Source organism: Protopterus annectens, chromosome 2.part1 (genome assembly GCF_019279795.1).
Source record: "Protopterus annectens isolate FY-2018-M chromosome 2.part1, PAN1.0, whole genome shotgun sequence".
Lineage (NCBI taxonomy): Eukaryota > Metazoa > Chordata > Ceratodontiformes > Protopteridae > Protopterus > Protopterus annectens.
This window is the reverse complement of record NC_056729.1, coordinates 1,980,969,300-1,980,997,214: the sequence shown is the minus strand read 5'-3', so window position 1 is coordinate 1,980,997,214 and position 27,915 is coordinate 1,980,969,300. Positions and strand designations below refer to the sequence as shown.

At 39.2% G+C, this 27,915-nt stretch overlaps 1 long non-coding RNA gene across 1 annotated transcript in view; it reads right to left on the bottom strand.

Annotated features, from left to right (window-relative positions):
- LOC122794815 overlaps positions 1-24,187 on the bottom strand; it is a 465,643-nt gene extending 441,456 nt beyond the window's left edge. Inside the window, exon 1 of the long non-coding RNA XR_006363714.1 lies at positions 24,013-24,187. This is a non-coding gene — a long non-coding RNA (uncharacterized LOC122794815). The remainder of the gene's footprint in view (positions 1-24,012) is intronic.
- Between the last annotated feature and the right edge of the window lie 3,728 nt (positions 24,188-27,915).

Genomic DNA, 27,915 nt, shown 5'->3' with positions numbered 1-27,915 from the left:
CTCTACCATCTGTAGGGAAGACTGTCGGTCATACCCTTAGCTTTAGTCAGTAGCTGTAAACAGGGTGTAGGCATATTATGTCAAGCCACACATTATTGCCGGCTGACTCTTAATTGTGTGCTACTGCCTCTGAAGGTGTTCAACCTTTATTTGAATTTATCTAAAAATGTCATGTTTTGATACATTATGGCAAACTTTTCCATCCTTCCAATATATTTTTGAGTAAATTAGCAAGCGCCTTTTGGACGTAAAATGTTTTGTTTAAAATGTCTACTAGTTACTAGTAAAACATCTTCCAGTTCTAGACATTGGGTTTCTCTTTAAATCAGCTTGAAACCTACTGTTGACATCTATTTTTGTGCCATACAAATTTGAAGAGAAGCTGCATTACTGCCTCTGTAGTAGTACAGGGGCCTTTGCTATTTAACTTTACACAGAGACCCTCAAAGAGAGGCAACTTTTTCTGAGGAGGGTGCCAAAAATGGCAACTTCTAATCTTGCAAGTTATTCTGGCACCAGTTGGACAAATTGTGAGCAAGCTATATGAGATGCTATAATACACACTTATATTTTACATAAACTGACTATATTATGAGATCCCACTAGAAAAAGGTTATGATGTTGGTTATAACTGCTGCTGAGGAGTACCAATCAAAATCTACTTGAGTGCCCCTTTTTGGCATTTGTGTTTGTTTAATGTCCTTTGTAAAAATATGTTTACTGACCATCTAAGACATCTCACTCTTGCATTGCTCATCACTTATTGTACTAAGAAGCTTTGATAAACAGTAACAGATAATTATACCGTAACACAATTACCTGTTCATAGGTTCATAGGTTCATAGGTTCATACTAGGCTATCTGCCCAAGGGCATTTACAAGCCTAGCCCATAGTTTTGTGGCTTACGCCACCCCTTTAGTATGGGGAACTATACCCATTATTTTGCTGTGCCTCTGTTGAACAGTGACACTGAGGTAATCCCTGGAGTATATCTGCGATCTCCCATCCATTGGTCAAGATTTCTCTTGAACAAGGCCAGCGAGGTGCTCTGCCTCACATATACCAGGATTTTATTCCACAGCATAGGGAGTCTTTGGGTGATGAATCTATCCCTCCAGCACGTCCTATTAATAGCCGTGTCGAGGTTTAAGTCTCCCGCCCTTGTGGCTCTGTCGGATCTAGATTTTTTGAGGTGAAGCATATTCATCAAATCTGGGTTTGACATGGCCTTGTATGTTAGGCAAAGGTCACCTCTGAGCAAGCGGTAAGCGACTGAATAGAGCTGGAGTTCTTTCAGTCGGGCAGCATAGGACAGATGTTTGAGACCCTTTATCCTTTTGGTGAGGAACTTTTGTGGCCTCTCCAGCTGCTGTACTTCAGAATGCCAAATACTTGTTTCTTCCCCATGCGTCATACCCTGAGTGATTAAAAGAGACGTGATACCCACAAGGGTGGAATTACAAAGATATAATTGTGTATTTATTAACCAAGTCAGTTAAAGCTTTTCCAGTTCAAGAGTTGTGTGCCAGGGCAGGAACTTGAGAGAAGAGATTATTGAAATTGTAGATCTGCAAGACTTGCTGCATTGTGCTTTCCCTTCTCTTTCTACACAAATTATAATCTTAACTCTGTTGGAATCCACTCAGCTTTATACAATGGGCTGCCTTAAGCATGCCAGAGGAAGGGTCCTGGCTGAAGGGTCCTATGAGCCTTCCCTTAGTCAAACGCATCCTGTGGGAAGGCTAGCCAATTTGTCCTGTGACCTGCCAATTTCTTTTTACATAGTCCTTCTCCCTTACTAATCCTTCCTTCCATGACACTGTGTGTGTGTGTGTGTGTGTGTGTGTGTGTGTGTGTGTGTGTGTGTGTGTGTGTGTGTGTGTGTGTGTGTGTGTGTATGTATGTGTGTGTGTATGTATGTGTGTGTGTATGTATGTGTGTGTTGGGTTTTCTGAGTGCAGGAAGTGATATTATTCAACAACCTGAGTGAATAAGCCAAAAGCTGATGAGGATGCAAGAACGAAAAACCAAAACCATTTACAATCATTTCAGTGCCTAAAATATCAATAAAGGAATCAAAAGCATGGTGAGTTTGCCTACATCTACATATGCCTAAGGCACATTCCAACTACAGGTATTTTCTCAGACTTGTCATTGCCATAGCTCTCAACCTCTTAGCACAAAAAAACTGGACATAGCCTTAATTAATGGGGGGACAAAGGCCTAAAAAAGGAACTGATTTTTAAATATTGCTGTTATAATCATAAAAAGTTGTTAGAATAACAGACTGCCTTTGAGTTACCATACATGTTCTGAAGGATATGATGTCTGAAACTCAAATGTATTTCTTTACTTTATTTCATTCCTCTGTGATTTGCCAGAAAACTACATATTTTATGAGGAACAGACCAAAAATATGAGGCATAAATTTGAGCATTCTGCAAAATTCTGGGCAGATGAAAGGTATGACAAGGTGAATGTGTGTGCATGTGTGTCTGTCCGCATGTATATTTTGGTTGAGGGACCATGGCCATGTTCAAAGTACTCTTTCTGCGCAATGCGAAAATAGGGTGTTCCACATTTTGACTGTTTGTCACACATTGGTATGGTCTGTGTTCCACACTGGCCTCTTAGCAGGTTGAGACCTATGAAGTGTTCACCTATAAATTATCTGCAATGGAAGTAACTTTTTTCCCTTTAAAAATGAGAAATTATCTGTCATTTGCACTACACATAAACTCTGCATTACTTACAAAAAGATTATGAACTTCTCGAGTCTGCCCAAGGCCTGCATTTAGACTAAGGCACCTGCTCCCCCACAGACTCATACCCTAGTACCACTATTCAAGAATTATGATGCTGCTTTAAAAGCCCAAACTGGTGTAGCATCTACCATTCATACCAGTAACTTATTCCACCTGTCTACTACCCCCATATGAAAAAGGACTTCCTCATATAGCAAGATTAACATGTGTTCCATGGATCTGCTTGTAATGTCCTCACCTTCCTTTTATATCAACTTTCAAACTAGGGTGTTCTTGTGGTATTTATCTCATAGTGTGTTATACACTAAATCACATCCCCTGCATCTTTTCTTCTGCTCAGTATCCTAGTGACTTTCTTCTATATCATCCTGAGCTCTATGACTTCCTTTTTCCTATAAGACCTAGAAAACTACTCACACTGTGGTCTGAATAGTACTTGATAAAATGTCATTATCACCTTCCCATCTTTAGAGTCTACCTCCACCATAGATGTTTAGTCCAGAATTTGGTTTACAGTTAGGTTCACTAAAGGTTGTAGTTAACTAGATAGGTTCATAGATTAGTATTAGGCTAACTGCCCTTGTAGGCCACTTTAAGCCTAGCCAACTATCCCATATGAGAACCAAACCCTGCTAATTGTGTCTGTAAGGTAAACACCTTAATCATTATACCAACCTCCCAACTGGTGTGCAAAAAAAGCATAAATTAAACATAAATAAATAAATAAATAAATTACCTTAGGACATAGATTCATGGGTAGTAACTACACATGCAATCCAGCAGAACACTGAGAAGCCTAGCCCAGTTTCCCAAAGGCCATACTGCACTGTCTATGTAAAAGACTTGCTCAGAATAGAAGGACAGAGTCTGTTGTGTGTGATTCTGAAGCATCTGTAATGGATAACTTTAAAATGGATAAATAAATATTAGAAAGTACACAAATGCATTCTCTGGTTTATCATTATTGAAAAGATGAATGCAGCAACATATCAAAAAAAACTAATCTTAGCTGAGACTAGCTGAATAAATGGCATGGACTCTGAAAGGCTTATAGGGAAATTAAAGGTAAGGAGATTTGCTTATATGGGGAACACAGAAAAGAGACTATTACTTTGGGATATACCTGCACTGAGGATTACTGAACTTTAGAGGGTATGTTCATCAGGCTGACTGAGGGCTACTTCAAGCAGATAACCTAAATGTAATGACTGCAACAGTGAATACAATCGAACATCTACATTTATGGTAAGTGTACACAACTGTACTTTTCTGTGTTTGTTGCTTATTATCACAGGTGATCCAGACAGTGGAAGTGTGGAACTTCTACCACCTGATGTCAGAGTATCAGCAGACTCTAATGATGATGGTGGCCAAACAGAGGCACATTGGGGGGGGGGGTGCAGGGGTTGAATATGACACTGAGGTTGACATACAGGCATCCCCTGAAATTCCATCGGACACAGCCACTAGGCCTGTGCAAACCCATTCCAGTCAGCCCTCAGATACAGGACAGGTGGAGGGTGAGACAATAATCAGGGAAGTGTGGTAACTGTGACTTTAGTGCCTGTTGGCTCTGGCCATAGCCAAAGTGTGGGCAAGGTGCCATGTGGGCGGGTTGTTAGGGATGCATGGAGGAGGCCTGCTGTCCATCCTCCACCTGATCTAGGTGCCTTTTCCAATGCTAGTCAATGAATGCTTAGGGCTGTCATGGTGGCACAGGCATATTCCCATAGGTCCTCCAGAGAAATGCTTAAAGTTGTAGATGTGACACAGGCTGACATGCGTGACTGCCTCCACCGTTTTGCTGATTCCATGGATTAATGACATGTTGGTATGGGCAGTGTCTGTGATGGAACATCTGCTGGGAGGGGGATGACATCCTCATGGGCATAGGCCAGCCACAGCATCTGCTGTTAACCAACATGGCTGTGTCCAATCATGCTCCATAGTGGCAGTACATCCACTGCTCCATCAGTGAGTGAGATGCCTACACCCAGATGTGGCAGGCCATGGAGTCGTGGTCCTGGCTGTACTCATGAGGGGAATTCATCCAACAGATGTCAATTACATACATGTAGCAGCAGTGCATTCTGACCATGGGTATGGATGTGCCAGTGGAACTCCTGGCAGACATAGTTCTCGTGGTCGGGGATGACAACAATGAACTGCCACCTCTACCATGCATGGTTCACACGTGTCCAACATACCAAGACATAGAGCTAGCACAGATCTTGACTGTGTTCATGCAGACACTCACACACCAATTTCACCTGGAGGACCCCTACAGACACACACAAAACAGTTACATGATTCAGCCGTGCAACCTAAAAGTAATTTTGTCTCAGTGGCCATTTGTTGCTTTATTCAAACATCTGCCTGCTTCTCTTTCTTACTCACACACACTCACCAACCTTTTGTGTCAACCTATGCTTCCTGACCCCCTCCCAATATCCTGTGCAAGTGATGATAACTGTGCCATATACATGTTTTGTGTCTTTTGGATTCAGGGATACATAAGCTTTGTGTATGATGCTCAGGGTACATACCTGACTTAGTGCTTAGTATATCTGCATTTGTAATGTTGAACTGGTAATTGAACCTTTGACTTATACTGGTCTTAGAAAATTAGACAGTTGATAGCATCAAAATTTAATTTTTTTATTGTTAATGATCTTGCGAGGGTTTTGAAATCTGAAACTACAATGTGCATCATTATTTTCTAACGTCTCTTTAATGATTTTCCAGTACAAACTTATGGTGCTAAACTGAGGGCATGCCGTGACCATCACTACTTTTAAGAGATATGACTGTGTGAATCTTTGATGCCTGAAGCCTACTACTTAATAATGAACACATATAAGTCAAATAAGTCTCTGCTGTCAAATGTTAAGGTCATTTCTGTACAAATCACTCACCTTTTACTTGCTTACACTACCAAGTAACAACATGCAAGGATATGCCAGTCATTCATATTATTACACATTACATTCCAGGTTCAGCACTTACATTGTAAATCCAGCAGTTGCAATAGTTTTAGTTCAGGGCTGACTCTGTCTGATGCAAGCAGTACATAGCCAATATATGGGGAGGTAAAGGTTGTGACAGTTGCCTGGCATCAGTGTTACTATATGTATGTGCACAGGTGGAAAGTTTTAGGCCCTTAGGTAGTGAGTGAGTGTGCTATGTGTTGTCTTTTAGCCAATGTGAGGGCATATTGAGCATGCCTACATCTGCCTACGCCCACAACAGATGTTGTCTCCCCCTCTGGCTCCTCACCTGCGTGTGGCTATGGTGACCTTGCCATTGGTGTTGGGATGTGTGCTCCTTCCCCTTGTTGATCCTGCTAAAGCTGTTTTCTCAGGATGATGTTGTGTAGCATGGCACATACTGTGAATATTTCAGTACATGTCCATGGATTGTACTGCAGGGCTCCCCAGATGTATCTAGGCACAGTAACCGTGACTTCAGCAGCCCATACACGTGCTCTATGATATTTCTGGTTTGAGTCCATGCCTCATTATGGCATTCTTTGGCAGATATGTGTGTGCATTTCTAATGGGTGACATCAGCCACCATTCTAATGTATAACCTGCATCCCCCAGTAAACAACCCAGTGTGATATCCCCCCAGTGAACATCTGATACAGTTGTGAGGTGAGCCAGATATGTGAGTCATGGTAACCAGGTTTGCCAGCACACACTTTCAAGATTATTCCCTTGGCATTACACACAACTTGGCAGTTAATAGAATGAAAGCCCCTTCTATAAATGTAGAGCCTTCACTGTTCCCTGGGTGGTGCCTTAATTTCTACATGTGCGCAATCTATGGCATCCAGTACTTCAGGGTAGTGTGCCACATGGTAGAACTCCTGCATATTTCTGGTCCTAGCCTCAGGAGTATGAGGGAAATATATGTAGTCACTAGCAGGTTTTAGCATAGCATTCAAAGATTGATGGAGGATCCTGGATGATCATGCCTTTGACACCCCCAGCATGTCCCCTGTTGGTCTATGAAAGGTACCTGTAGCTAAGATTCTACAAACATACCTTTGTCTCCACTCTCGTGGATTACCCTTGGTTTGCTCTGGCACTGAGTTGAGGATGATAGAGGTTGGAGAGTTCCTGTAGTGTGTCTCTATCTACCCTGCACTGCTCTACAATTTCCACATTATGTAGATTGTGATAAGTTACCTAGGGTCTGAAAGCTCTTCCCTTCTTGGCCTTAAGTCTATTAGTAGCAGCAACAGCATAGACTTCAGCCTGTTGCACATACACATGAACTAAAGTAACATCATCCCCTAACATTGTTTCTGTGTAGACTCCTTTCCACTTTTTTTTTTTTTTTTTTTTTTTTTTTTTTTTTTTTGGGTTGGGCGGATAGCCTAATGGTTAAGGTGCTTGCCTTACAAGCACAAGGTACAGGGTTTGAGTCTCACAAGTGATAATTGGCTAGGCTTAAAATGGCTCGCAAGGACAGTTAGTCTAGTATGAACCTATTAACTACCATCACTTTACTCCAATAGTTTTTGGAATTTGCAGGGAAAACCAGCACTGAGTCTACACAGTTGCTTTATAGCTTGTTGAATAGCTTTTCCATCTTGAATTGGTTGATCAGCATACAATTCAGCTAGTTATGCTGTAATTTGCATCCCAAGGTATTTACCTCATTTGTGCTGCTGTACGTGGCTAGAGCCACTTACTGAATCCAAAACCCCGTGCTACTGTGTGCACAAGTGGTAACACACCATGTAGGCTTTATTGAATTTAGCCGTATGTTTATTTGAATAATTAATAATATAAATAATGCTGAATATCTCTGAAGATGTGCAACTTAAAGTGCAAATATCAATGACACTTTTCAACAGCATCATTTAAGGTTTCATCTGATGCCATGCAATAGCTTGTAAGTCACCCAGTTTTAGAAATGTTAAGTACACATGGAAATATTTCATATTTTCATAATACTAGCAATTTACTACTAATATGGTAAGTATTGTGTAGTGTAATTGCACATTGACAATGTACTTTTCTTTTTCCTACGAGAGTGTTTCACACTATGCCCCTCAATAACATGTAGGTCTCTCAGTTATGAAAACATGAATGCAAACATGAAAATATGAATAATAAGGGAAAATCAGTCATTAATTTCAATATTGTAGAACATCTAAGAGTAACAATCTTAATATCATTTTGTTAATTACACCTTGCACTTTCTAATACTGCATATTATTAATTTGTGGCTCACTTAGTTAAGGATGACAGACCTAAAAAATGTCTGAATGCCATAAGGAGACATGGATGTTAAATGGAAGAATACAAAAAGGTGCTGTAGGCTTGAACGAGTTCAGACTTTTCTGCCTGTTAATCCTTCTGTGCACTAATACTCCTCAGATTGAGTTTGCTGATTAATGTTATAGGGTTATGATATATTTAAGCAATAGTGTTGCAACTGGCAGAAGAGCTTCAGGATGGTCTGTCAGGTCCTCAGGTTGAAAGTGATAATTTGGAAGAGGGAAGGTGGAAAGGATGTCATATCAGATGGACCAGGATGAAAAGAGTCTAGCATTATGGTTTAAAGGCAAGTACTAGGCAATCAGGCTGCAGACCATTATAAGCCTGGCCAAAAACACTTCCTCCAGTCTCAAAGATGGCAAGACAAGATAGATCAGTGTAGAATTTGAGGCTGCTCATCCAGTTATCTAGGTTTACCTTGAAGGTGGCAAGGGTGTTACTCTGCTTGACATTTAGTGGAAGTTTGTTCCAGAGGTGAGGGAAATGTTAGGGTATTTATCTATCATGCCACTGTGAATTATTTATCTATTAACGAAGGTTTAGTTCCTTTAACCTGGTATTTGAGGTACCATTAGTTCTGTGAAGGAATAGGAGGTCAGAGGGTTGGATCTTTCATCCCTTAAAAGGCAAGATGCTGATCTCTATGAAAGAGTCTTAAAGTCTGAAAGAGAGCAGGCTCCCAGTCAATCCTAATAACTAAGATATTTTGAGACCAGTGATTCATTTAGGTATGAATCTCTGAGTTCTCTCATGTTGAATGATATATTTATAGAAATATATGGCATGACGTACATTATATTCAGTAATGGGATCTGATATAACTAAAGGGGAATTAAGACTTCTCCGGATCTGATGGAGATGTCTTTAGATATTAGGTGAGCTAGATAGAAAGCTTTTTTAAACTACTATATAGACATGATGGTCAAATGATAAGGAATTATCAACAAGACTGTCTAGATTCCTGACAGCAGTGTCTAATTGTATAGGTGTGTCATATGGCATGTGAAGTACATAACTTCTGTATCCTATTCATCCCATCAGTCTAATCTGACAGATGGTTCAGAATCCCAAGCTAACTAAAATTTTGATGGCATCATGACAGGATACCCCTAAGAACAGTAATATAGGAGGAAGCTCTGGATCTGGTAATTATATCCAGTTTGTACAGCTTGACAAAGGTATGCAATGTAGACCATATTGCTGCAGCAAACAATTTTGTCTACAATAGAATTTCTGAAAAAGGTTGTTCAAGCAGTGACTGACCATGTATAAGAAGCTCTGGGTTAACGTGGTTCATAGGTTCATGGGGACTTAATATGCTATTGAAATGTGAAGATCTTTAGAAGCCTAGACATACATTCCCATTACATTTTTTGCCCTTAAACTTTAAGCATAAATAACTTAGAATGAGCAAATGATTTCATGCTGCCACTATCCACTAGGGACAAAGGTACTAAGCCAAGGGTGATTTTGTGGATGCCCATCCATTGATCCAGATTGCATTTGAACAGTATAAGAGAAGCACTTTGTTTTATGTGGAGAGGAAGGCAATTCCAAAGAAGGGGTATTCTCTGTGACATATATCTATACCACTAACATGTTCTCTCTATGTTTCAAAAGAAATTTTAATCTCTTGGATGGGTGTTTATGCCCCCATTGGATTTATAAATGTGCAGTAGGTCTGATAGGATAGGAACTGTTGAGACTCTTTACATAATTTAGAGATCAACTCTCAGTATCCTGTATGACACTGAGAAGAGGGACAAGGCTTTAAAAAAGATCATAATTTTTTTATGATCTAGGTCCTTGATTTTCTAGGTAAGAAAGCATTGTGGGTGTTCAGACTGTGTGACATATTTGGACAGCTACATACCAAAGGGGAGGATTATATTCAATGATCATTCTAATGAGTGCAGAATACAATGGGATGAGTACATCTCTAGACCTAGATGCCATACCCTTAGTAATAAATTGTAAACAAAAAAGGACTTTCTTATAATAGTAGATACATGAAGATTAAAGGACAGTTCATTGTCTACATAGATTCCCAGGTATCCAAGAATTGAAATCAATTTTCACGGTTGTGTTGTCAATGTAATAGTTACAAGAGACTTCTTGCAGCCAAAAGATACTATTATACACTCCTGACAATTATTTTTTCTACATGGTTTTGACACCATCTACGGGTTTAGAAAAGGCCATTTTGCATGATCTTGGTATCCTCTGGAGAGTTTATGATAGTACTAAGCTTACAGTCATCTGCAAATTTGGCCAACCATAAACCCTGAACATTAGCTTTGACCTCCTAGAAGTAAACAACAAAGAGGAGTGGCCCAAAGATTGGACTCTGGCATACTCCACTAGTACAGGTCTGTTGGAAGAGGTGGAGCAGCCCACCCCAATTCCCTGGGCACTGTTTGCTAGCCAATTTGTTATCCAATGAATTACATTTAGTAGGGATAATTTACCATTGATACCTGAGTGTGGGATGGCATTGAATACCTTTGCAAGGTATAAATATCTGGTGTATATTGGTTTGCTCTCATCCATTGATTCAGTAATCTTCTTTAAGAAGTCAACCAGGTTAAGTAGGCAAGATCTGCCCTTGGCAAATCTGAACTGGTATGGTGTTTAGGGTCTGTAAGTTATTTAGGTCCTTATTTAGTAATTCCATAATGATCCTTTCCATAGTCTTACAGAGAGGCTGATCAGACTTATAGGTCTATAGTTGTACTGTGATATATATATATATCTATACACACACACACACATATATATATATATATATATATATATATATATATATATATATATATATATATATATGTATATGGGTTTAGTATGACATGACGAACGGAGATGCTCCACAGACGGAAAATCAAAAGATGGATGTTCGATTTTACGTGTCGCTGAACATCTCCGTGTTTGAAAGTTCATATCAGCAAATCCACAGTGCATTCACTGATATGAACTCAAAGTACTGTACAGCGATCGTGGTACAGTGCAGTTTGGGAAATTCATCCCTTTCCTCACTGTAGTGCGATCCCGGAGATGAAATACATAGTTAGTAGGGGTGTGGGGGGTGCAGGGGGGCTTGCCCTCCTGCAATAACATAATGTGAGGTGTAGGAGTTTCATTTACCTGAGTTCCTACAGAGACATTACATGATCTGTTTGACGATAATGTTGAATCTGCTGAATTTGTTCAGCAGATTCGACATTGTGCCTTTTCTATATTTATACTTTCGTGTTTTCTTTTCGGTGTTCCGATTGGGATTTTTTTGCAACAGCAACATTTTGATAGTAAATTATATATATATGTATATATATATATATATATATATATATATATATATATACATATAGATATATATCTATATATATATATATATATATATATATATATATATATATATATATATATATATATATATATATACATATATATATATATATATATATATATATATATATATATATATATATATATATATATATATATATATATATATATATATATATATATATATATATATATATATATATATATATATATATATATATATATATATATATATATATATATATATATATATATATATTTATCTATATATATATATATATATATATATATATATATATATATATATATGTTTATATCTATCTATATATATAAATACACACACACACACATATATATATATATATATATATATATATATATATATATATATATGTATGTAAATTATATACAACCAGATATTCATCGAGACAAGGTTTTGGCGAAGTTTGTTAGTCACAAAGGAAATGTACAATTGATTATTTTTCCTGAATAATTCTGTTCTCCAAAGATAAAAATCTAAGCTGTCTATACAGCTAGGGTGTGAGGAATGTATCCCTCTGTGATGAAATGATTAGGAAAGAAACACATAAATGTATAAGCTGGTTCAGGTTGGACTCAGAAGCACTCTTGGAAATAATGAAGAATTACTTTGGAGGGATACTCTGCCTTTATGGAAGACCTAGTATGGAGGGTTGAAATATAAGGCTTGGAATTCTGAAATTCTACTTGTAGACATAACTGTCATTAAGAACAAAGTTTTCCTAGAAATAAATTTTAGTTCTGCTGAAGATGCTGGCTTAAAGGGGCTTGAACCAATATTTCTAAGACAAAATTTAGTTATGGTTTCTCAAACATTGCTGGTGAAAGTGTGCTCTGTGCACTTCAGGTTGGATAGTGGAGTTTGCATATTGGGTTTAGTTTGAGAAAGAGAACTTAGATTATAAAGAGATGGAGTTCCCTCTTGCATTCTCTGAGCAAAGAAGAGAAAGCTTTCTTCCCATACTGATTTGTATAATATAGTACCAGTATGGAAGCCCTTTGTGGCATATCCAGACATGTAGCTTTTAGAAGAGTGAGAGAATGGTGTTCCCTTTTATGGGGTACATTAATGAACTTACAAAGGGTTTGAGTAGTACAGTTCTTTTGTGAAGAAGAAGCACTGAATGGGAGATCATATTCAACCTGATGGAGGAGGATTCCTTTCCCTTTTTGCTGGCCTGGCTGCTGGAGTGAGGAAGTAGGAAATGTTCCTGGACTAGAAGAGTAATTCATTAACTTGGTTTTAGTTACCTGGCTGTGATACTGGACGTTAATAGAAGGGTCTAGCCAGATCCCAAAGTATTTGTAATAAGGGTCTGTTTTCAGCAGTTGGTTTTGGTTGTAGAAGATAGACCAGAAGTTATAGAATCTGGAGACTTTTGTGGAGTTCCAAAGAGCATTTTTTGACATTGAGTATTTGGTTGTGCCTGGTTATCCAGTTACTTTTGGAGATTAGGTGAAGTTGAAGCTACTAGTTTATGATGGTATGGATGGGTCCAGATCTGTAGATGGCCAAGTCATCTGCATATAAAACTGGGAGAGGGAAGGTGTCCCAAGGGAGGTTGTTGCCAAAAAGAGAAAAGAAGAGAATAGTAGAAAGTAGTGAATCCTGAGGGACACCACCGGACATGTGGATTACAAGAGAGGATGTGGATCTAGGTTGTACCTTGAAGTGTCTACAAGCCATAAAAATCTTTAAAACATACTGCTGTATTGAGTTTGTTGCTGTCATCATTAGGGGGTGTAGTAAGAGAGAATTATTGACAGACTGAAAGGCTTTTGTTAGGTCATCAAACATTGCATCAGTTAGTAGTTGTTTATCTCTACAAATGAGGATGTTGTCTGCCAAAATATATAAGGGGGTTATGGTTCTTCTTCCAGACTAAAACTCATGTTGTTGGTAACTAAGTATTATGAAAGTTTTTATGTGGTTGGTTAACTGGATGTAGATTATTTTTTCTAACATTTTTCCTAGGGTTGGTAATACTGAGATAGAGCTAAAATCACTGCCACAGGTAGGAGTTTTAGTTTTTGTGATCAGTCTATGGTGATTTTTCCAGATTGAAAATATTATGCTTTTGGTTTGACATAAGAGGCGTAAGTGTTTTAAAGTGGGTAGAATGTGGTCTTTTGCTACTGTGGTTGTTTGTTCCTAGGAGGGCATCAATAGGGATATCATCAATGGTTTCTTCCATTTCTTTGGTTTTGATTAAAGTGGTCATCAATGGTTTATTCCATTTCTTTGGTTTTGATTAAAGTGTGAGTTGTTTGAAGGTGTTTTAATGGCATCAGAATGAAGAAAGTCTGCTGGTGAGATCTGGCCTGCTATTTTGTTTACTAGATTTTAGTTTAAGGCATTCTGTGATCTGGTAAGTGACTTACTTTTTTGTCTACTGGTGATTTTCCTAGCCAAGTTACATACCCGGGTGTATTAGTCTTGGTTCTTTTAGGTAGACTTTTTTCCAGGTCTTCCATGCATCATCCCTCAGTTTATAGAGTTCATTTGATAACCATTCTTACATGCTTTTTTCTTTTATTTATGTATGTATTTATTTTTCAGTCTAGAGATCAAGGAGAAGCATGTCTCTTGAAGTAAGAAAGAGAAGGTTGGTAGTGAGGTGGCTAATGTTTCTGGATCAGTCAGCTTTAAGAATGCTTCTCAGTTAATTAGACAAAGCTTCACTTTCTGGGTTTACTGCTGAGTCTTTGAGGCGAAGGTGTGAATTTGGGAGGTGGTTGTTTTATGATGGGGCTATAATGTTAAAGGAGATAGGGCAGTGGTCACTTATTGAGGGTGGTAGGATGGTAATGTTATGGGTGATAGAGGGTTCATTTGTGATAACATAGACCATGACAGTGTGGTTCCCAGAGTGTAGGTTTAGTCTGGGCAAGCAACGAATAAGTTGGGACAAGACTGAGGTTACTAAGAAAGTCAATGATATTAGAGTTCTTGGAATTAAGGAAGTTAATGTTGCAGTCACATAAGATGAGTAGATTTTTAATAAGTATTGTAACTTTCAAATATGTCAATGATCAGTGTTTTAAATTTTGGAAAGTCAGCAGTAGGGGGAGGTATCCAACTATTACTGATAGTGGGTAGTGGTTGCTAAGTTTTGAAGTGATCGTGGTCCAGTTAGGGACATGAACTTTACATGAGAAATTCTGGTTGTGGGATTTTACATTTATGTTTTCTTTAATGAGGACTAGGATTTCACTGCCTGATCTGTTCCCTAGTCTTGCATTAAAAATGTAATTAAACTTTTTGGAAGTGAAATTTAAGGCTGTGAGTATTATAGTTAATCCGTGATTTCATGATAGCCAGAATGCCCATGCTGTTTAATTTAGTAAAGAAATACACATGCTCTAATTTATTTAAAATAATATCTGTATTAACCATGGCAATAGAAAAAAAAAGTTTTTAGTGAGGTGCGCTGTGGGTTAGGGTATGATTACATATAGCTTTGTAAAAGTAGAATTTGGATGAGTGATTTAAGTTTGATGAAAAACACAGAGAAACGTTTTGGAGAAATTCAAGGGTGTAATGTGTATTGTCTTGGAAGATAGGAGTATATTTTAGTTAATGGGCATGTGAGGTTCGGGTTACTGCAGTTTGTAGGGAGAGATGGCTGCAGCTGTGCTTTGGAAAGTGGTGTTATTGGTTAAGTGGTGGAAGTGTACCTAAAATGAAGATATTGGAAGTCATATTTGTCTTGTGGGTTGTCTTGGACTATTATAGTGGGTGGTTATTTTTAGGAGACTGTAAAATGTCGTTAGGGTTAAATATAGGGTTGTTTTTCTGGCACTGTTATTATTTTTTTTGTGTAGGTAGTGAAGAATAGTTATTAAGTATAGTGGAGGAGAGATTACTTGAAGATACAGAGTTTCTGTAATGAAGTTATTGACAGTGGGGAGGTCAATGTTGTAAACAAAGGTGATGATCCAAGGGTAGCTGCAATACGGAGGATGGGAGGTAAGCAAAATGGGCCACAATAATTGTAGTAGTGGGAACCAATCAGACTGAGCATGCCCAGAACCAAAAGAGGCCAGCAGTGTTATGAAGAAACAGATAAGTACAGCATGTGTTTAAAAGAATCTTGAACAAATTAGAAACACATATTATCAAGCTTACATTTTATGCATGTAACTCTGTTCATAATATATGCAATGCCTATGAAAAGTACAGTCATGTAAGTCCTACTTACCCTAAACAGTAGATGTTTGAATTTCAACTGCCTCAGTAGCATATAATTCACAGCCATAAAGTACCAACACAAATAACCAAAGCCAAGCAAGAACACAACAAGGTTGGATATCATCAAACTATATACAAAATAAGATGGATGATGGATGGGTGCTGCCACAGAGGCATTGTGAAATTTGAACATCTACTGTTATAGATAGGTAGGGCTTACACAATTGTACTATGTTCATCATTCACACTGCCTCAGTGATATATGGGTAGATTCCCAAAGCATATCCTACCTGGGAGGAGGAAGGATAGGGATCCAGGAGCCCCTGAAGAACAGTCCTCACAAAGCCTGCTCTAGAACTTGCAAAGGAATCCAGTTTGTAGAGCTTTGTGAAGGTGTCAACAGAGGACCCATTTGGTGTCTCTGTAATGCTTCTAGAATCCACTGTTTTCCAATATGCCACCAAAGAGGATAAGGCTCTGGTGGAATGCGTCTTAACTTTGTCTAGAATACCATGGTGGGAATAACAAAAAAAAAATAGTAGAGGACAACCAATAAGCAATCATTTGCTTAGAGACAGGTTGACCCTTCTTAGTCCCAGCAAGGACATAAACAGCTATTCAACTTTCCTGAAGGGCTTAGTTCTTCAACATACTACTTGAGCTGCCTGTGCATATCCAACATATGCAGAATCTTCTCTCCTTTGTTTTTAGGTTCTGGAAAGAAAACTCTGAGATTGACAGCTTGACTCAGGGTAAATTAAGAAACAACTTTTAGCATGAAAAAATGATTAGTGTGTAGAATAACCCTGCCCTTCTGGAAAATAAGATAAATTTGGCCCATCACAGGAGCTTGCAGCTCAAAGACTCACCTTGCAGATGTAAGAGCAACACGCATAATAGTTTTCCAAGTGATGAACCTCAAATAAGCCTGAAAGGGTGGTTTAAAAGGAGATAAGGTCAATTTTTCAAGAACAAGGTTGAGATCCCAAGGGGGAGGATGAATTTGCTTTTGAGGCAATTGCAAGTGCAACATTCCTTTCATAAAATGTTTGACTACAAAAAGCGATGAAAGAGGGGAATTCAGACAAGCTGAGATGGCCACAAAATGCACCATAATAGATGCACAAGATAAGCCATCAATGAGTAGTTCACACAGATATTTCAAAACCAGATTGATTGGTTAGTCACCACCTAGAAAACCTCTTCCACTGATAAACATAAGATATTCTAGTTGCAGATTGTATTGCCTCCTTCAATACCTGCTGCACATTCTCATGGAATAAGTGCCTAAAAGGTATCAAGATAAAATCCTCCAGGCTGGCAGTAGCAATTGCTCTAAGCTGGAGTGCACAAATCATCCCTGACATTGTGTTCATAGGTTCATAGGTTCATAGGACGATATTAGACTACTGGCCCGGAGGCCCTTATAAGCCTAGCCAAGAATTTCACCCATGTTCCCTCAAAGTCAGCACTTGTTTCCCCTGTTCAGCAGGGACACAGGTGGGATCCCATGGGTGTATTTTCTGTTTCCCATCAAGTCGTCCAGGTTTCTCTTAAAGAAGGCTAAAGAGGTACTCTGCTTGACATGGAGAGAGAGTCTATTCCACAGTTGGAGGAGTCTTTCAGGCACAAATCTATCCTGCCAACAAGTTCTATTGATGTCACAGACCAGGTTAAGGCCTTGAATGTGGGTTGCGCGAGTGGAGTTTGACTTACGAATATGAAGCAACTCCATCAAGGCTGGGTCTGAAATGACTTTGTATGCCAGACACAGGTCACCTCTGAGCAGTCTGCATGAGACTGAGTAGAGTAACAGGGCTTTTAGTCTATCTGTATAGGATAGGTGTTTGAGAACCTGGATTTTGCTGGTCAGCTCTCCAGCTGTTGCATGTGCTTGACAAGGTACATGCTGAAGGGGCATTGTACTCGATAATGGGTCTGATAAGGGAGGAGTAGAGGGATGTTATGACCTCCTTGTTCCTGGATGAAATACCCTTATTTATGAGGTGGACCATGTAGAAAGCCTTCCATACAACAGAGGCAATGTGGTGGTCAAAAGTCAGGTCGCTATCAACCTGGATGCCCAAGTCCCTCACAACTGATTGCATGCTTAGTACATTGTTATTAATGTGATAATTAGTGGGGATGCCATTTTCCCCAAACAGGATAATGATGCATTTCTTGGCATTCAGTTTCAGGCCATGCTTCTGGCACCAGTCATTAGTTTGGTTAAGGCCCTCTTGGAGGATGTTCACATCACTAGGGGAATTTAAGACAGTGCCCAGCTTGCTGTCATCTGCAAACTGGGTCAGCCACAGACCACTGGTTTCAGCTTGCACTTCAGAAAAGTATATCCCAAACAGTAGAGGCTACAAGACCGATTCTTGGGGTACACTGCTCATTATGGGTCTACTACTAAAGGTGGCCTCCCCTACTTTGACTGAGTTGGGAGGGTGGCCTAATGGTTAAGGTGTTTGCATTACAAACACAAGGTACAGGGTTTGAGTCTCACAAGGGGTAATTGGCTAGGCTAAAAATGGCTCGCAGGGGCAGTCAGCCTAGTACTAATCTATGAACCTATGAAAAGGGAGGAGCTATGCTCAAAACCACAAAAACTAACTTGATCCCAAGGATATTGACAATATCCTGGCAGATCAATTCAGTGCCAACTTCACCCCGCCCTCTCACTCCCTAAATGGCCCATCTCAATACTGGAAGATTGCCAAATTCCAGTAATAACACCACACAGGTAAAAAACGCACTCTCCAAAGCTAAGAATACAGCATCCATGGGACCAGATGACATCCTGGGCTGTGTACTACATGAACTACAAAATGAACTGGCACCTCACCTAAGTGTCATGTTTAATCATACCCTCACCTCAGGCTTCATGCCCACTGAGTGGTGCACAGCTACAGTTATCCCCCTCCACAAGGGGGATCCACCTTGGATCCCAGGAACTACTGCCCCATCAGTCTGACGAGTCTGATCTGCAAGGCCATGGAACGTATTATCATGGAACTTATAAACAAAGACATTGGCAACCTTAAAACACTGGACCTCACGCAGTTTGGGTTCATAAAGAGCCAACCTTGTCTCCTGAACCTTATTGACTTCTTCAAATCAGTCTCCAGAGCCGTGGATGAGGGTAAGGCAGTCCACACAGCCTATCTGGACCTCGCCAAGGCCTTTGACACCATTCCCCCACTCTGGAATCATAGATACACTTACTAAGCTGGACATTAATCCCTATGTCACTCAATGGATTTCCAACTGGCTTACTGACAGAACCCACATTGTAAAAGTAGCTGACTCCAAATCCAGCTCCAGACAAGTGACAAGTGGAGTACCTCAGGGTTCAGTCCTGGGACCTCTCTTGTTTGGCATCTACTTCTCTGAAGTACAGGCCAGCACTAAGGGACTCTGGCTAACAAAGTTCGCAGATGACTGCAAACTGGGAGCCATTATTGATTTCCCAAATGATGTGGATACTCTACAAAAGGGCCTTACAGAAACAGATGCTTGGTGCCAGAGCCATGGGCTCAAGCTCAATTCCAAGAAATGTATAGTTATCCCCTTTGGGAAAAAACATGTACCAATGAATTATCACATAGGTGGCAGTACACTAAACACCGAAAGTGTGATAAGAGACTTAGAGACACAGGTGGACAGTGGTCTCACCTTCAATAACTACACTGGCACAACAGTCAGGAAATCCTTCTATGTAGCACACCTCATCACTAAGGGCTTTTCATCCAGAAAAAAGGAGGTAATTGTCCCACTGTACTCATCCCTCATTAGACCCATTATAGAATACAACGCCCCATTTGGTATGTATCTCTCAAGACATCTGCAACAACTGGAAAGGCCGCAGAAATACCTCACTAAAGGAATCACAGGCCTAAAGCAGATGCCCTATTCTGACCGCCTTAAAAAACTCCAGCTATACTCTGTCATATATCATCTACTCTGAGGCGATCTCTGCTTAACATACAAGGCCATGTCAAACCCAGAGCTGTTGGACATGCTACACTTACAGAAATCCCAGTCCCTCAGAGCCACACACTCGAGGGATCTAAATCTTGTCATCACAATAAACAAAACATGCTGGAGGGATAGGTTCCTGACTCAGAGACTCCCCAGACTCTGGAAGAGACTGCCCATACATGTCAAGCAGAGCGCCTCTTTGTCCCTCTTCAAAAGGAACCTTGATGATTGGATGGGAGAAAGGAAATTCACCCCTGGGATCATGTCAGTTGCCCTGCTAGACAGGGGTCCAGGGAAGTAAATAGTGTGGGAAGAAATAGCCAGGGAATTATTATGGCTAGGCTTTTATAGGCCCTAGGGCCGATAGATTAGTACCAACCTATGAACTTATGAACCTATGAGTGGGTTCTATCAGTGAGACAGTTAGCTACCCATCTGGTAACATATGGGTTGATGCCTAGCTGGGAGAGTTTATCTATTATGCCCGAGTGGGGAATAGTGTCAAAGGATTTGGCTAGATTCAGGTAGGTGGTGTGCATTGTCTTCCCCTTGTCCACGGCTTTGGTGGCTGTTCTGAATAAGTCAACCAAGTTTAAAAGGCATGATCTCCCTTTGACAAAACCAAACTGTGTGGAGTCAAGCATTTGGAGGTTGCCAATGTCCTTGCTTGCAATGTCCATGATAATGCATTCCATGGCCTTGCAGATCAGGCTAGTTAGGCTGATGGGCCTATAATTCCCTGGGTCAGTGGACGCACCACCTTTGTGTAGAAGGATGACAGTGGCTCTCCTCCATTCAGCTGGGATGAAGCTAATGCTCAGGCTTTGGTTGAATAGGGTGCCTAATGGAGCTGAGCTCATGCCTGAGTTCATGTAGGATACAGCCAGGGAAATTATCGGGTCCCATGGACACTGTATTTTTTGCCTTTGAGAGGGCATTAAAAACCTGCTCCCTGGTGATGAGAGGAGGGGAGGCAGGTGCTGGGGATGTCCTGGTTTACTGATGGGGGGACAGAGGGGTGAAGTATTCACTGAACTTGGCTGCCAGCAGGTTGGCTATATCTATGGTATGTGTGTATGTGGTGTTATTGACCACCAGTTCAGAGCAGATTTGGGTGTTACCTTTGAGACTGCGGACATATGTGAAGAAGGCCTTGTGATTGTCCTTAGTGGATGTGGGCAATTTGCACTCAAAGTCAGCCTTAGAGGATTTCATTAGTGAACTTATTTGCTTGTTCAGACAAAGAAGAGATTGCTTCCAACTTGGCACCTGCTCCTTCTTGGTTCTGGGCAGCAATTTTTTTCCTTTTATTATAGAATTTGTTTATTGCCGCTGTCCACCAGATGGGTTTACACTTCCTTGAGGAAGATGATTTGGTGCTGTTAGGTATAGCTGGGTCCTTACAGCTATGCAGGTGCTCATATAGTTTTTTGGTGTAGCCTTGGACATTACTGCTCATTCCAACTGAAGGGATGGTGGCTGTGAAGCTGCTTATATCTTCTCTGAGGAGATTGTAATCAGCTTTGGAAAAGTATTTTTGTTTGACCCTGACAAGGGGGGGGTCAGTGAGATGTTGACTTCAAAACTGATCACTTTATGGTTGGAGCTTACCAAGGAGGATGACACTGTAGGGATGCTACAGTGACTACTCATGTTGGTTAGGACCAGGTCCAGGATATTTTCTCCTCTTCAAGGGGTGTCGACCAGCTGATCCAGTGCATTTGCACTGATGAAGTTGAGGAATCTCTAGGTGTTCATGCTTGGGCTAGAATAGGTCTTCCACTCTGTGGTTGGGTAGTTAAAGTCATCCACGATCAGGGTAGAGGGTTGAATCTTGATGGATTCAAGTAAGTCTAGATAGGTGGAGTGGGCATCCTGAGTCATGGCTTGGGGTCTGTAGCTAGCTATGATTTGAACAGGTGCTTTGTCAATGGTTAAATGTACTTGGAGTGTCTCCTGTGCGTCATTTCATTTGACCAGCCTGAAGGTGTGCATGTCTTTGATAAATATTGAAACTCCACCACCTTTGGCTTTGTGGCCCTCTGTTTGGGGTCTGAAAGTATGGTAGGATGAGTAACCTGGTAAGGCTGGGGTGCTCTTCACAGCAGGTGTGAGCAGGTCCAGAATGTGAGGAAGCTTCTGGTAATTATCCTTGGCCAATTACATTAGAAGAAAAAGCAACTTTGCCAGGGCCAAAAGGGAGTCATGCTAGTGATCTTTGGCAATTTATTTTTATTTATTTAACATTTGTTTATCGGGAAAGTCCAACTTGGAATGAAACCAATTGGTAGAGGTGTCACAGGGAGAAACACTCCAGATGCATGTATTTGTAACATGGGAGGAAACCGGAGCACCCGGAGGAAACCCACATGAACGCAAGAAGGACATGCAGACTCCGCACAAAAGGCACTCCAGTCGAGAATCGAACCAGAGAACCTCTTGCTATGAGGTAACAATGCAATTGCTGCACCACTGTGCCATCCTAATTCTTTCTGAATCTTCGGAAGTACCTTCAGTATCTGTGAAAAGGGGGTAAATGCATAAAATAACATTCCTGCCTAAGGAAACAAAAATGCATCTGTCCTCCAAACATGACTGCAAGCATGTCTTGAAAAGTTTTTTTTTCTACCTGTTTTGAAAGGAGGGGAACATATCTGTTTGAAGTGTTCCCCACATCTGGACCAAATCCAGGCAGACCTTTCTCCTGAGTTTCGACTTTTGATGGTCTATCCGGGGTCAATTTAATCTGTCTGCCACTATGTTTAGCTCCAATGGGATATATGAGGCCTGTAGTGTCAGAGAATGCTGTAAGGCTAGCTCCCTTGTCATCACTGATAATTGGCAAAGAAGGTAAGACTTTGTACCTCCTTATTTGTTCAGGTACTACATGGCTGCAGTGTTGTCTGTAACCAATAAGAGGTGACCTGGAGACCATACGTGATGAAGAACTTTTAAGGTATGAATCACTGCTAATATTTATTTGATGTTTATGTACTTTCCAGCATGTAGAATTAGAAGGACCCCATTTACCTTACACTTGAACACCCTTGTACACTGTTCCCATGCAAAATCTGATGAGTCCATCTGGACTGATAAAACTGGGGTCTGAAGGAAGAAGAGTAGATCTGGACTGAGAGACATCTGATCCCTCCATCACTGTAAGTCTCATTTCCCAAATTCCAGCACTGTTACCTGGAACTCCAAGTGAAGTAGGTGCTGGGTCCAACAAATTTTTAAGTACCATTGAAACTTTCTCATGTGGAGTCCTGCCCATGTTATCATAAGGATCATTGATACCAAGAGGCCTACAATTTTAAGAAACTCTTGTGGAAGCAGCATCTTGAAAAGAGAAATCCCTGAAAATGTTCTGAATAGTCAGAATGTCTTCTGGTCGAAAGGCCATACTATTTTCTGTGTCCATCAAACACCCCAGAAAGACAATTCTTTATGAGGGGGTGACACAGGACTTTTTATGTTCTACTTGAAGGCATGTCTTTATTGGATTTTTATTCTTTTAGGTGTAACTGGATTTGATGTGGGGGGTATCAGGATCTTTCAAATCAGGGGGAAAAAACACAAGCCAGAATAATATACTTACACTATTAAGGGCTGAATAAGATCAGCAGTAATAGAAAATATAAACAATATTTCCACATAGCAAATAGGTCTAAACTGCATAAAATATAACAGAAACAGTTTACATTGTAAGCCTATTTTTGCAATCTGCACAGTGTAGTAAATAGCATACATAGTCACAGTACCATATAAAAATTAACTTATCCAAACTGAAAAAAATTCAAATATATCTCTTTAAATCAAATAGAAAACTTTTAAAACTGCATAAATAAGCATTTACTTAGAGATTTCCTGGTCAGAAATGGAAAGATTTCCACAGAAAACACAAATAAAGTAATTTGTGGAAAAAAATACTTTTTATCAATAAACAGAAACAGCAGGCCTGTTGGCAGTCTGCCAAGAGACAGTCCCTAGTGTTCAAATCACACCAAAGGACCACAATTTCCCAGTACAGGTCATAAAACACTTTAGAAAAGTCTTTCCCCATAACTGCGTAAAAGCAGTATTAAGCATTCAAACACAGCAGTAAATTAGAATTCCCAGAGGAATTAACAGCAGTAGTAACTAAGTATATAAAAATAAAAACATAACACACACACACACACACACACACACATATATATATATATATATATATATATATATATATATATATATATATATATATGTGTGTGTGTGTGTGTGTATATATATATATATATATATATATATATATATATATATATATATATATATATATATATATATATTGAATAAAACAGAAATAAAATGAAAGAATATAGTACTATAAAGGAAAGGAAATTTCCAAAGGCATCTTACCTGAGTATGGAAGCTGTAATCCACAAATGAAGACTGATGAGGAGATTCAACCATGTGAATCCTACAGCTGCCACAAAAGATGAATAACTGCCTTTTTGTGAAAGGGGTCAGGTTTTCCCTGATGGGAAGGGCTTAGTCAGCCCCCTATCTCAGAGAGTCAGAGGAGGGGATTCTAGACTCTGGAAAGCTGCCAGTTTGTGTTTGTGCAGGCACAGAACCCATATGCCAATGGAGCAGCGTGAATGAGGAATATTGAGCATGTCAAGAATTAAAAAGGCAGGGGAGGGGAGGTAGTACAACCAGGAACTTTCATTTGCACAGACTTTACAAATTAGTTATAAGTACTAGTTGACAGTGGTCCAATAATCACAGAGAAATAAACAAACAAAATATAAAAAACAGGGAGGAGTGCCTGTCTTATAAAAGTGTAATCTTTATCCTATCAAAGAAGCCTAGCAGTATAGTTGGGGGGGGGGGGTAGAGGCTGTGTTCCAGTTGAGTGACTAGGTTTTAATTGTTTGTGGCTGGATACAAGTGAGCAGGACTGCCTAGGTGAAAAAAATGAAGTACAAGTTTAAATGATAATGCAGTTAATCATTTACCAGCAGTTGTACTGTGCAGCATAGAAAAGATAATACATAACAAAATCCAAGCAAGCTAAAAATATATTTAGTCACTCAGAGTAATAAAAACAAATGAAAGTAAACATTAATGAACATTCCTCTCAATTAACAGTTTGCAAGAAGCCAGTGCCAACATGCATTTAAACTCAGATTAAAAATGTTATATGCACCTAGATATTTCAGTAAAATACATTTCATATGCTCAACAATGTCCCTTAGATATATTTTTACTATAACTGTACCAGCTGTAATTCATACTTTGGCAGTTAATAAGAAGTAAGAGATAATTTGGCACAATGGCAAAAGGAACTAGGAGAAGATGGTGATATGATTGCCACTGGTTCAAATTGTAAACAGAACATCTGCAAAAACAGCACTACAAATGCTGACAACATAAATTAACAATCCAGCCAAATACAATAAGTCATACCTTCAGTACGTGATGAACAAGCTGGTTAACTGAGTAGAATATTGGACTGAAAGGGATTAGGAGTAGTTATCACTTAGAACATATGCTTAAATTGAAAAACAGAACAGCAACAGCACTTCCTGTGTCAGTAGGAGTCAGTCTGAGAATGTTCAGAACCAAAAGAGACCAGCACTATTGTAAAGAACCAGGTGAGTATAGTATGCATTTAAAAGAAACCAGAGCAAAGTGCAAACAAATTTGGATACATATCACATATGCTTAAAAGAAGACTGAGCAAAGTGCAAGTAAGTATAAAGAAGAATTTACATTTTCTGCAAACAACTCTATGCAGAACAGATACAATATCTTTGAAACATACAGCTATCAAGCATCTCATTACGCTTGATCCAAAACTATTTGCCTACATCAAGAGAAGATCATAACTTTTAAATATTGTTAACCTCTTTGAGAGGGTCACACAATTAATTGAAAATAGTCATGACATTCATGCAGTTCATTTTGATCTGACCAAAGCATCTGATACCATACTTCATGCCAAAATTGTGAGAAGAAAACTGTGTGCCTTAAATGTAGAGCCTTTTGTGGTAAGACAGATTTCCAATTTGTTGAAAGAAAGAAAGAATACACATAGTTTCTGTGGCAGGTTCTTCTTTGTAGTGATAACCTAGGTCTGGATGCTTACGTATTATCGCAACCAGATTTTGCGATACAATGTACTTTATTGAGGTTAAGTAAGCAAGTGAAAAAGATGTGTATTACGGAAGGGTAAGTGTTCAAGAGTGTTCTGGGAAATTGGTAGTGCTTTTTTAGGCAATTATCACGTACAATTTTAGGATTTGTGGCTTGCATGCTGTAAAAACATCTAGCATTGAGTTCAGCGCTAAGAGAGGTCGTGTGTGTACGTATATTGGCCTGAAAGCACTGTGGGACTTAACGTACAATGTTTAAGGTGTTTTCCAGATTTATTTTTCTGCTTTAGTTTGTTATTTTTGGAGTTGCTACTTAAAATAAGAAACGGGACACCAGTCGGAAGGATTATTCTTCCAGTTTGCCATATGTAAACTGAATGTTTTTGAAGAAAAGAAGAAACTGGACACATGAACGTAATATAGGTAAAGTATTTATTGGTCATTTTCATACAGTATACAGTAAATCGGGGACATGCGATTTAATTTATGTGAAGTACCAAGTAAGTTTCAAAGAAAATAATGAAATGTTGTTTAATAAACTTTGTTAGAAGTACAAAGTTCTGCTTTGATTTTATGTACTGATGCTTGTAGTTTTACTGCAATGCCTGTTTTCATTAATTTTTTTGTAAGTATGTGATACGATTCTAGAGACAGGGATTGTTTAGTTGATCTTGTACTGTTTTTCTGCATACAAAGCTTGAGAAGATGTGGATTGCTCAGTTGCTGTTGTACTGAGTTTAGTGTAGAAAAGTTGAACTAAAGCTTTGACAACTTTTGATGGCACGAGAAAAGGAACGCATATAAAGCAGTATGGGACAAGCTTAGCTGACATTACATGCTGGCGGTAACATGGGAAACCTATTTTCAAGACTCATTTTGTCAGTGAATTTAATAGTAAACATTGTTAAACCTTACAAACATTACAGAAAATATGTTGTTGAAGTTTATAAGACTGTATTAGTGTTTTTCCACCTAAACCAAAGCAACTAGCATTACCGCGAAAATCTGGTTGCGATAATACGTAAGTACCTAGGTCTGTAATGGGTCCTTTGCCATTTGGCATCAACTACTCTGATCTCAAAACTGATAACCAGGACCTTTGATTAAACAAGTCTGCAGGTGAATGTAAACTAGAGGTAACTGTCAAAACCTCCTCAGATATACAAATAATGGATTTAAATTGAATGCTTAAAAGTGCAGTATTTTTTTTTTGGAAAACACCAATTACCCACAACATGCAGTATAAATAATACTCCCTTACTAAATGAAAAGATAATAAGGGACCTGTCTTTGATTATCAAATGATAACTGTAGTCAGGAAATTATTCCATTTAACACAACGAATAGCCAAAGGTATTTTTTTCTAGATCCAAAAATTAATCATTCCCCATATTCATCACTGATCAGACCTATTACAAAGTATAAGGCTTCCTTTGGGATGCGCCTCACTTGACATATCAGTAAACTTGGAAAGTCCCAGAGGTTCCTAACCAAAAAAGATCTCTGGTTTTAAGAACCTTAGTTGCAGAGAAGGCTGAAAGCCCTTTTCCTGTACATTGTGTCTTATACACTCTCGAAGGGTGATCTGTGTGTTGCTTACTGCAACATTAGAAATCCAGTGGTCCTTTTCCTCTTATATTTCATAAGTCAAACATCAAAGCCAACAACAGGACCAGAAATTTAAACCTTCATCAGGAAAAAATAAGAATGCAATTTAGGGCTAGATTCATCACCCAGTAGCTACTTCTTCTCTGGAATAAATTTCATCTACAGGTTAAGCAATGCAATTTAATATCATCTTTCAAATTAAATTTGGGTGACTGGATAGGTGCTCTCAGATTTATCCCTTGGCTAACTAGCCTTTCTCTCTCTAAGAAAGGAGGTAAATCTTGAGGGTGGACATTGGCAAGACACACATGATTATTAAACTAAAGTAGCCTTGAAACTCCTATGAGTCCTAGTTATCTTATAATTATACTGGAAACCTAATTACCCATGCCTGTTTTTGCTGAAAAAATAATTTATAAATCAGTTAGTGAACTGCTGCCCTCCCCTACAATATAGTAAAATTTAATTCCAAAACCCCATTATTACAAAGAAAATAAATTGACAAAAACTATAATAAGTACACAACTTTCCCAAAAATGGTCACTAGCAATGG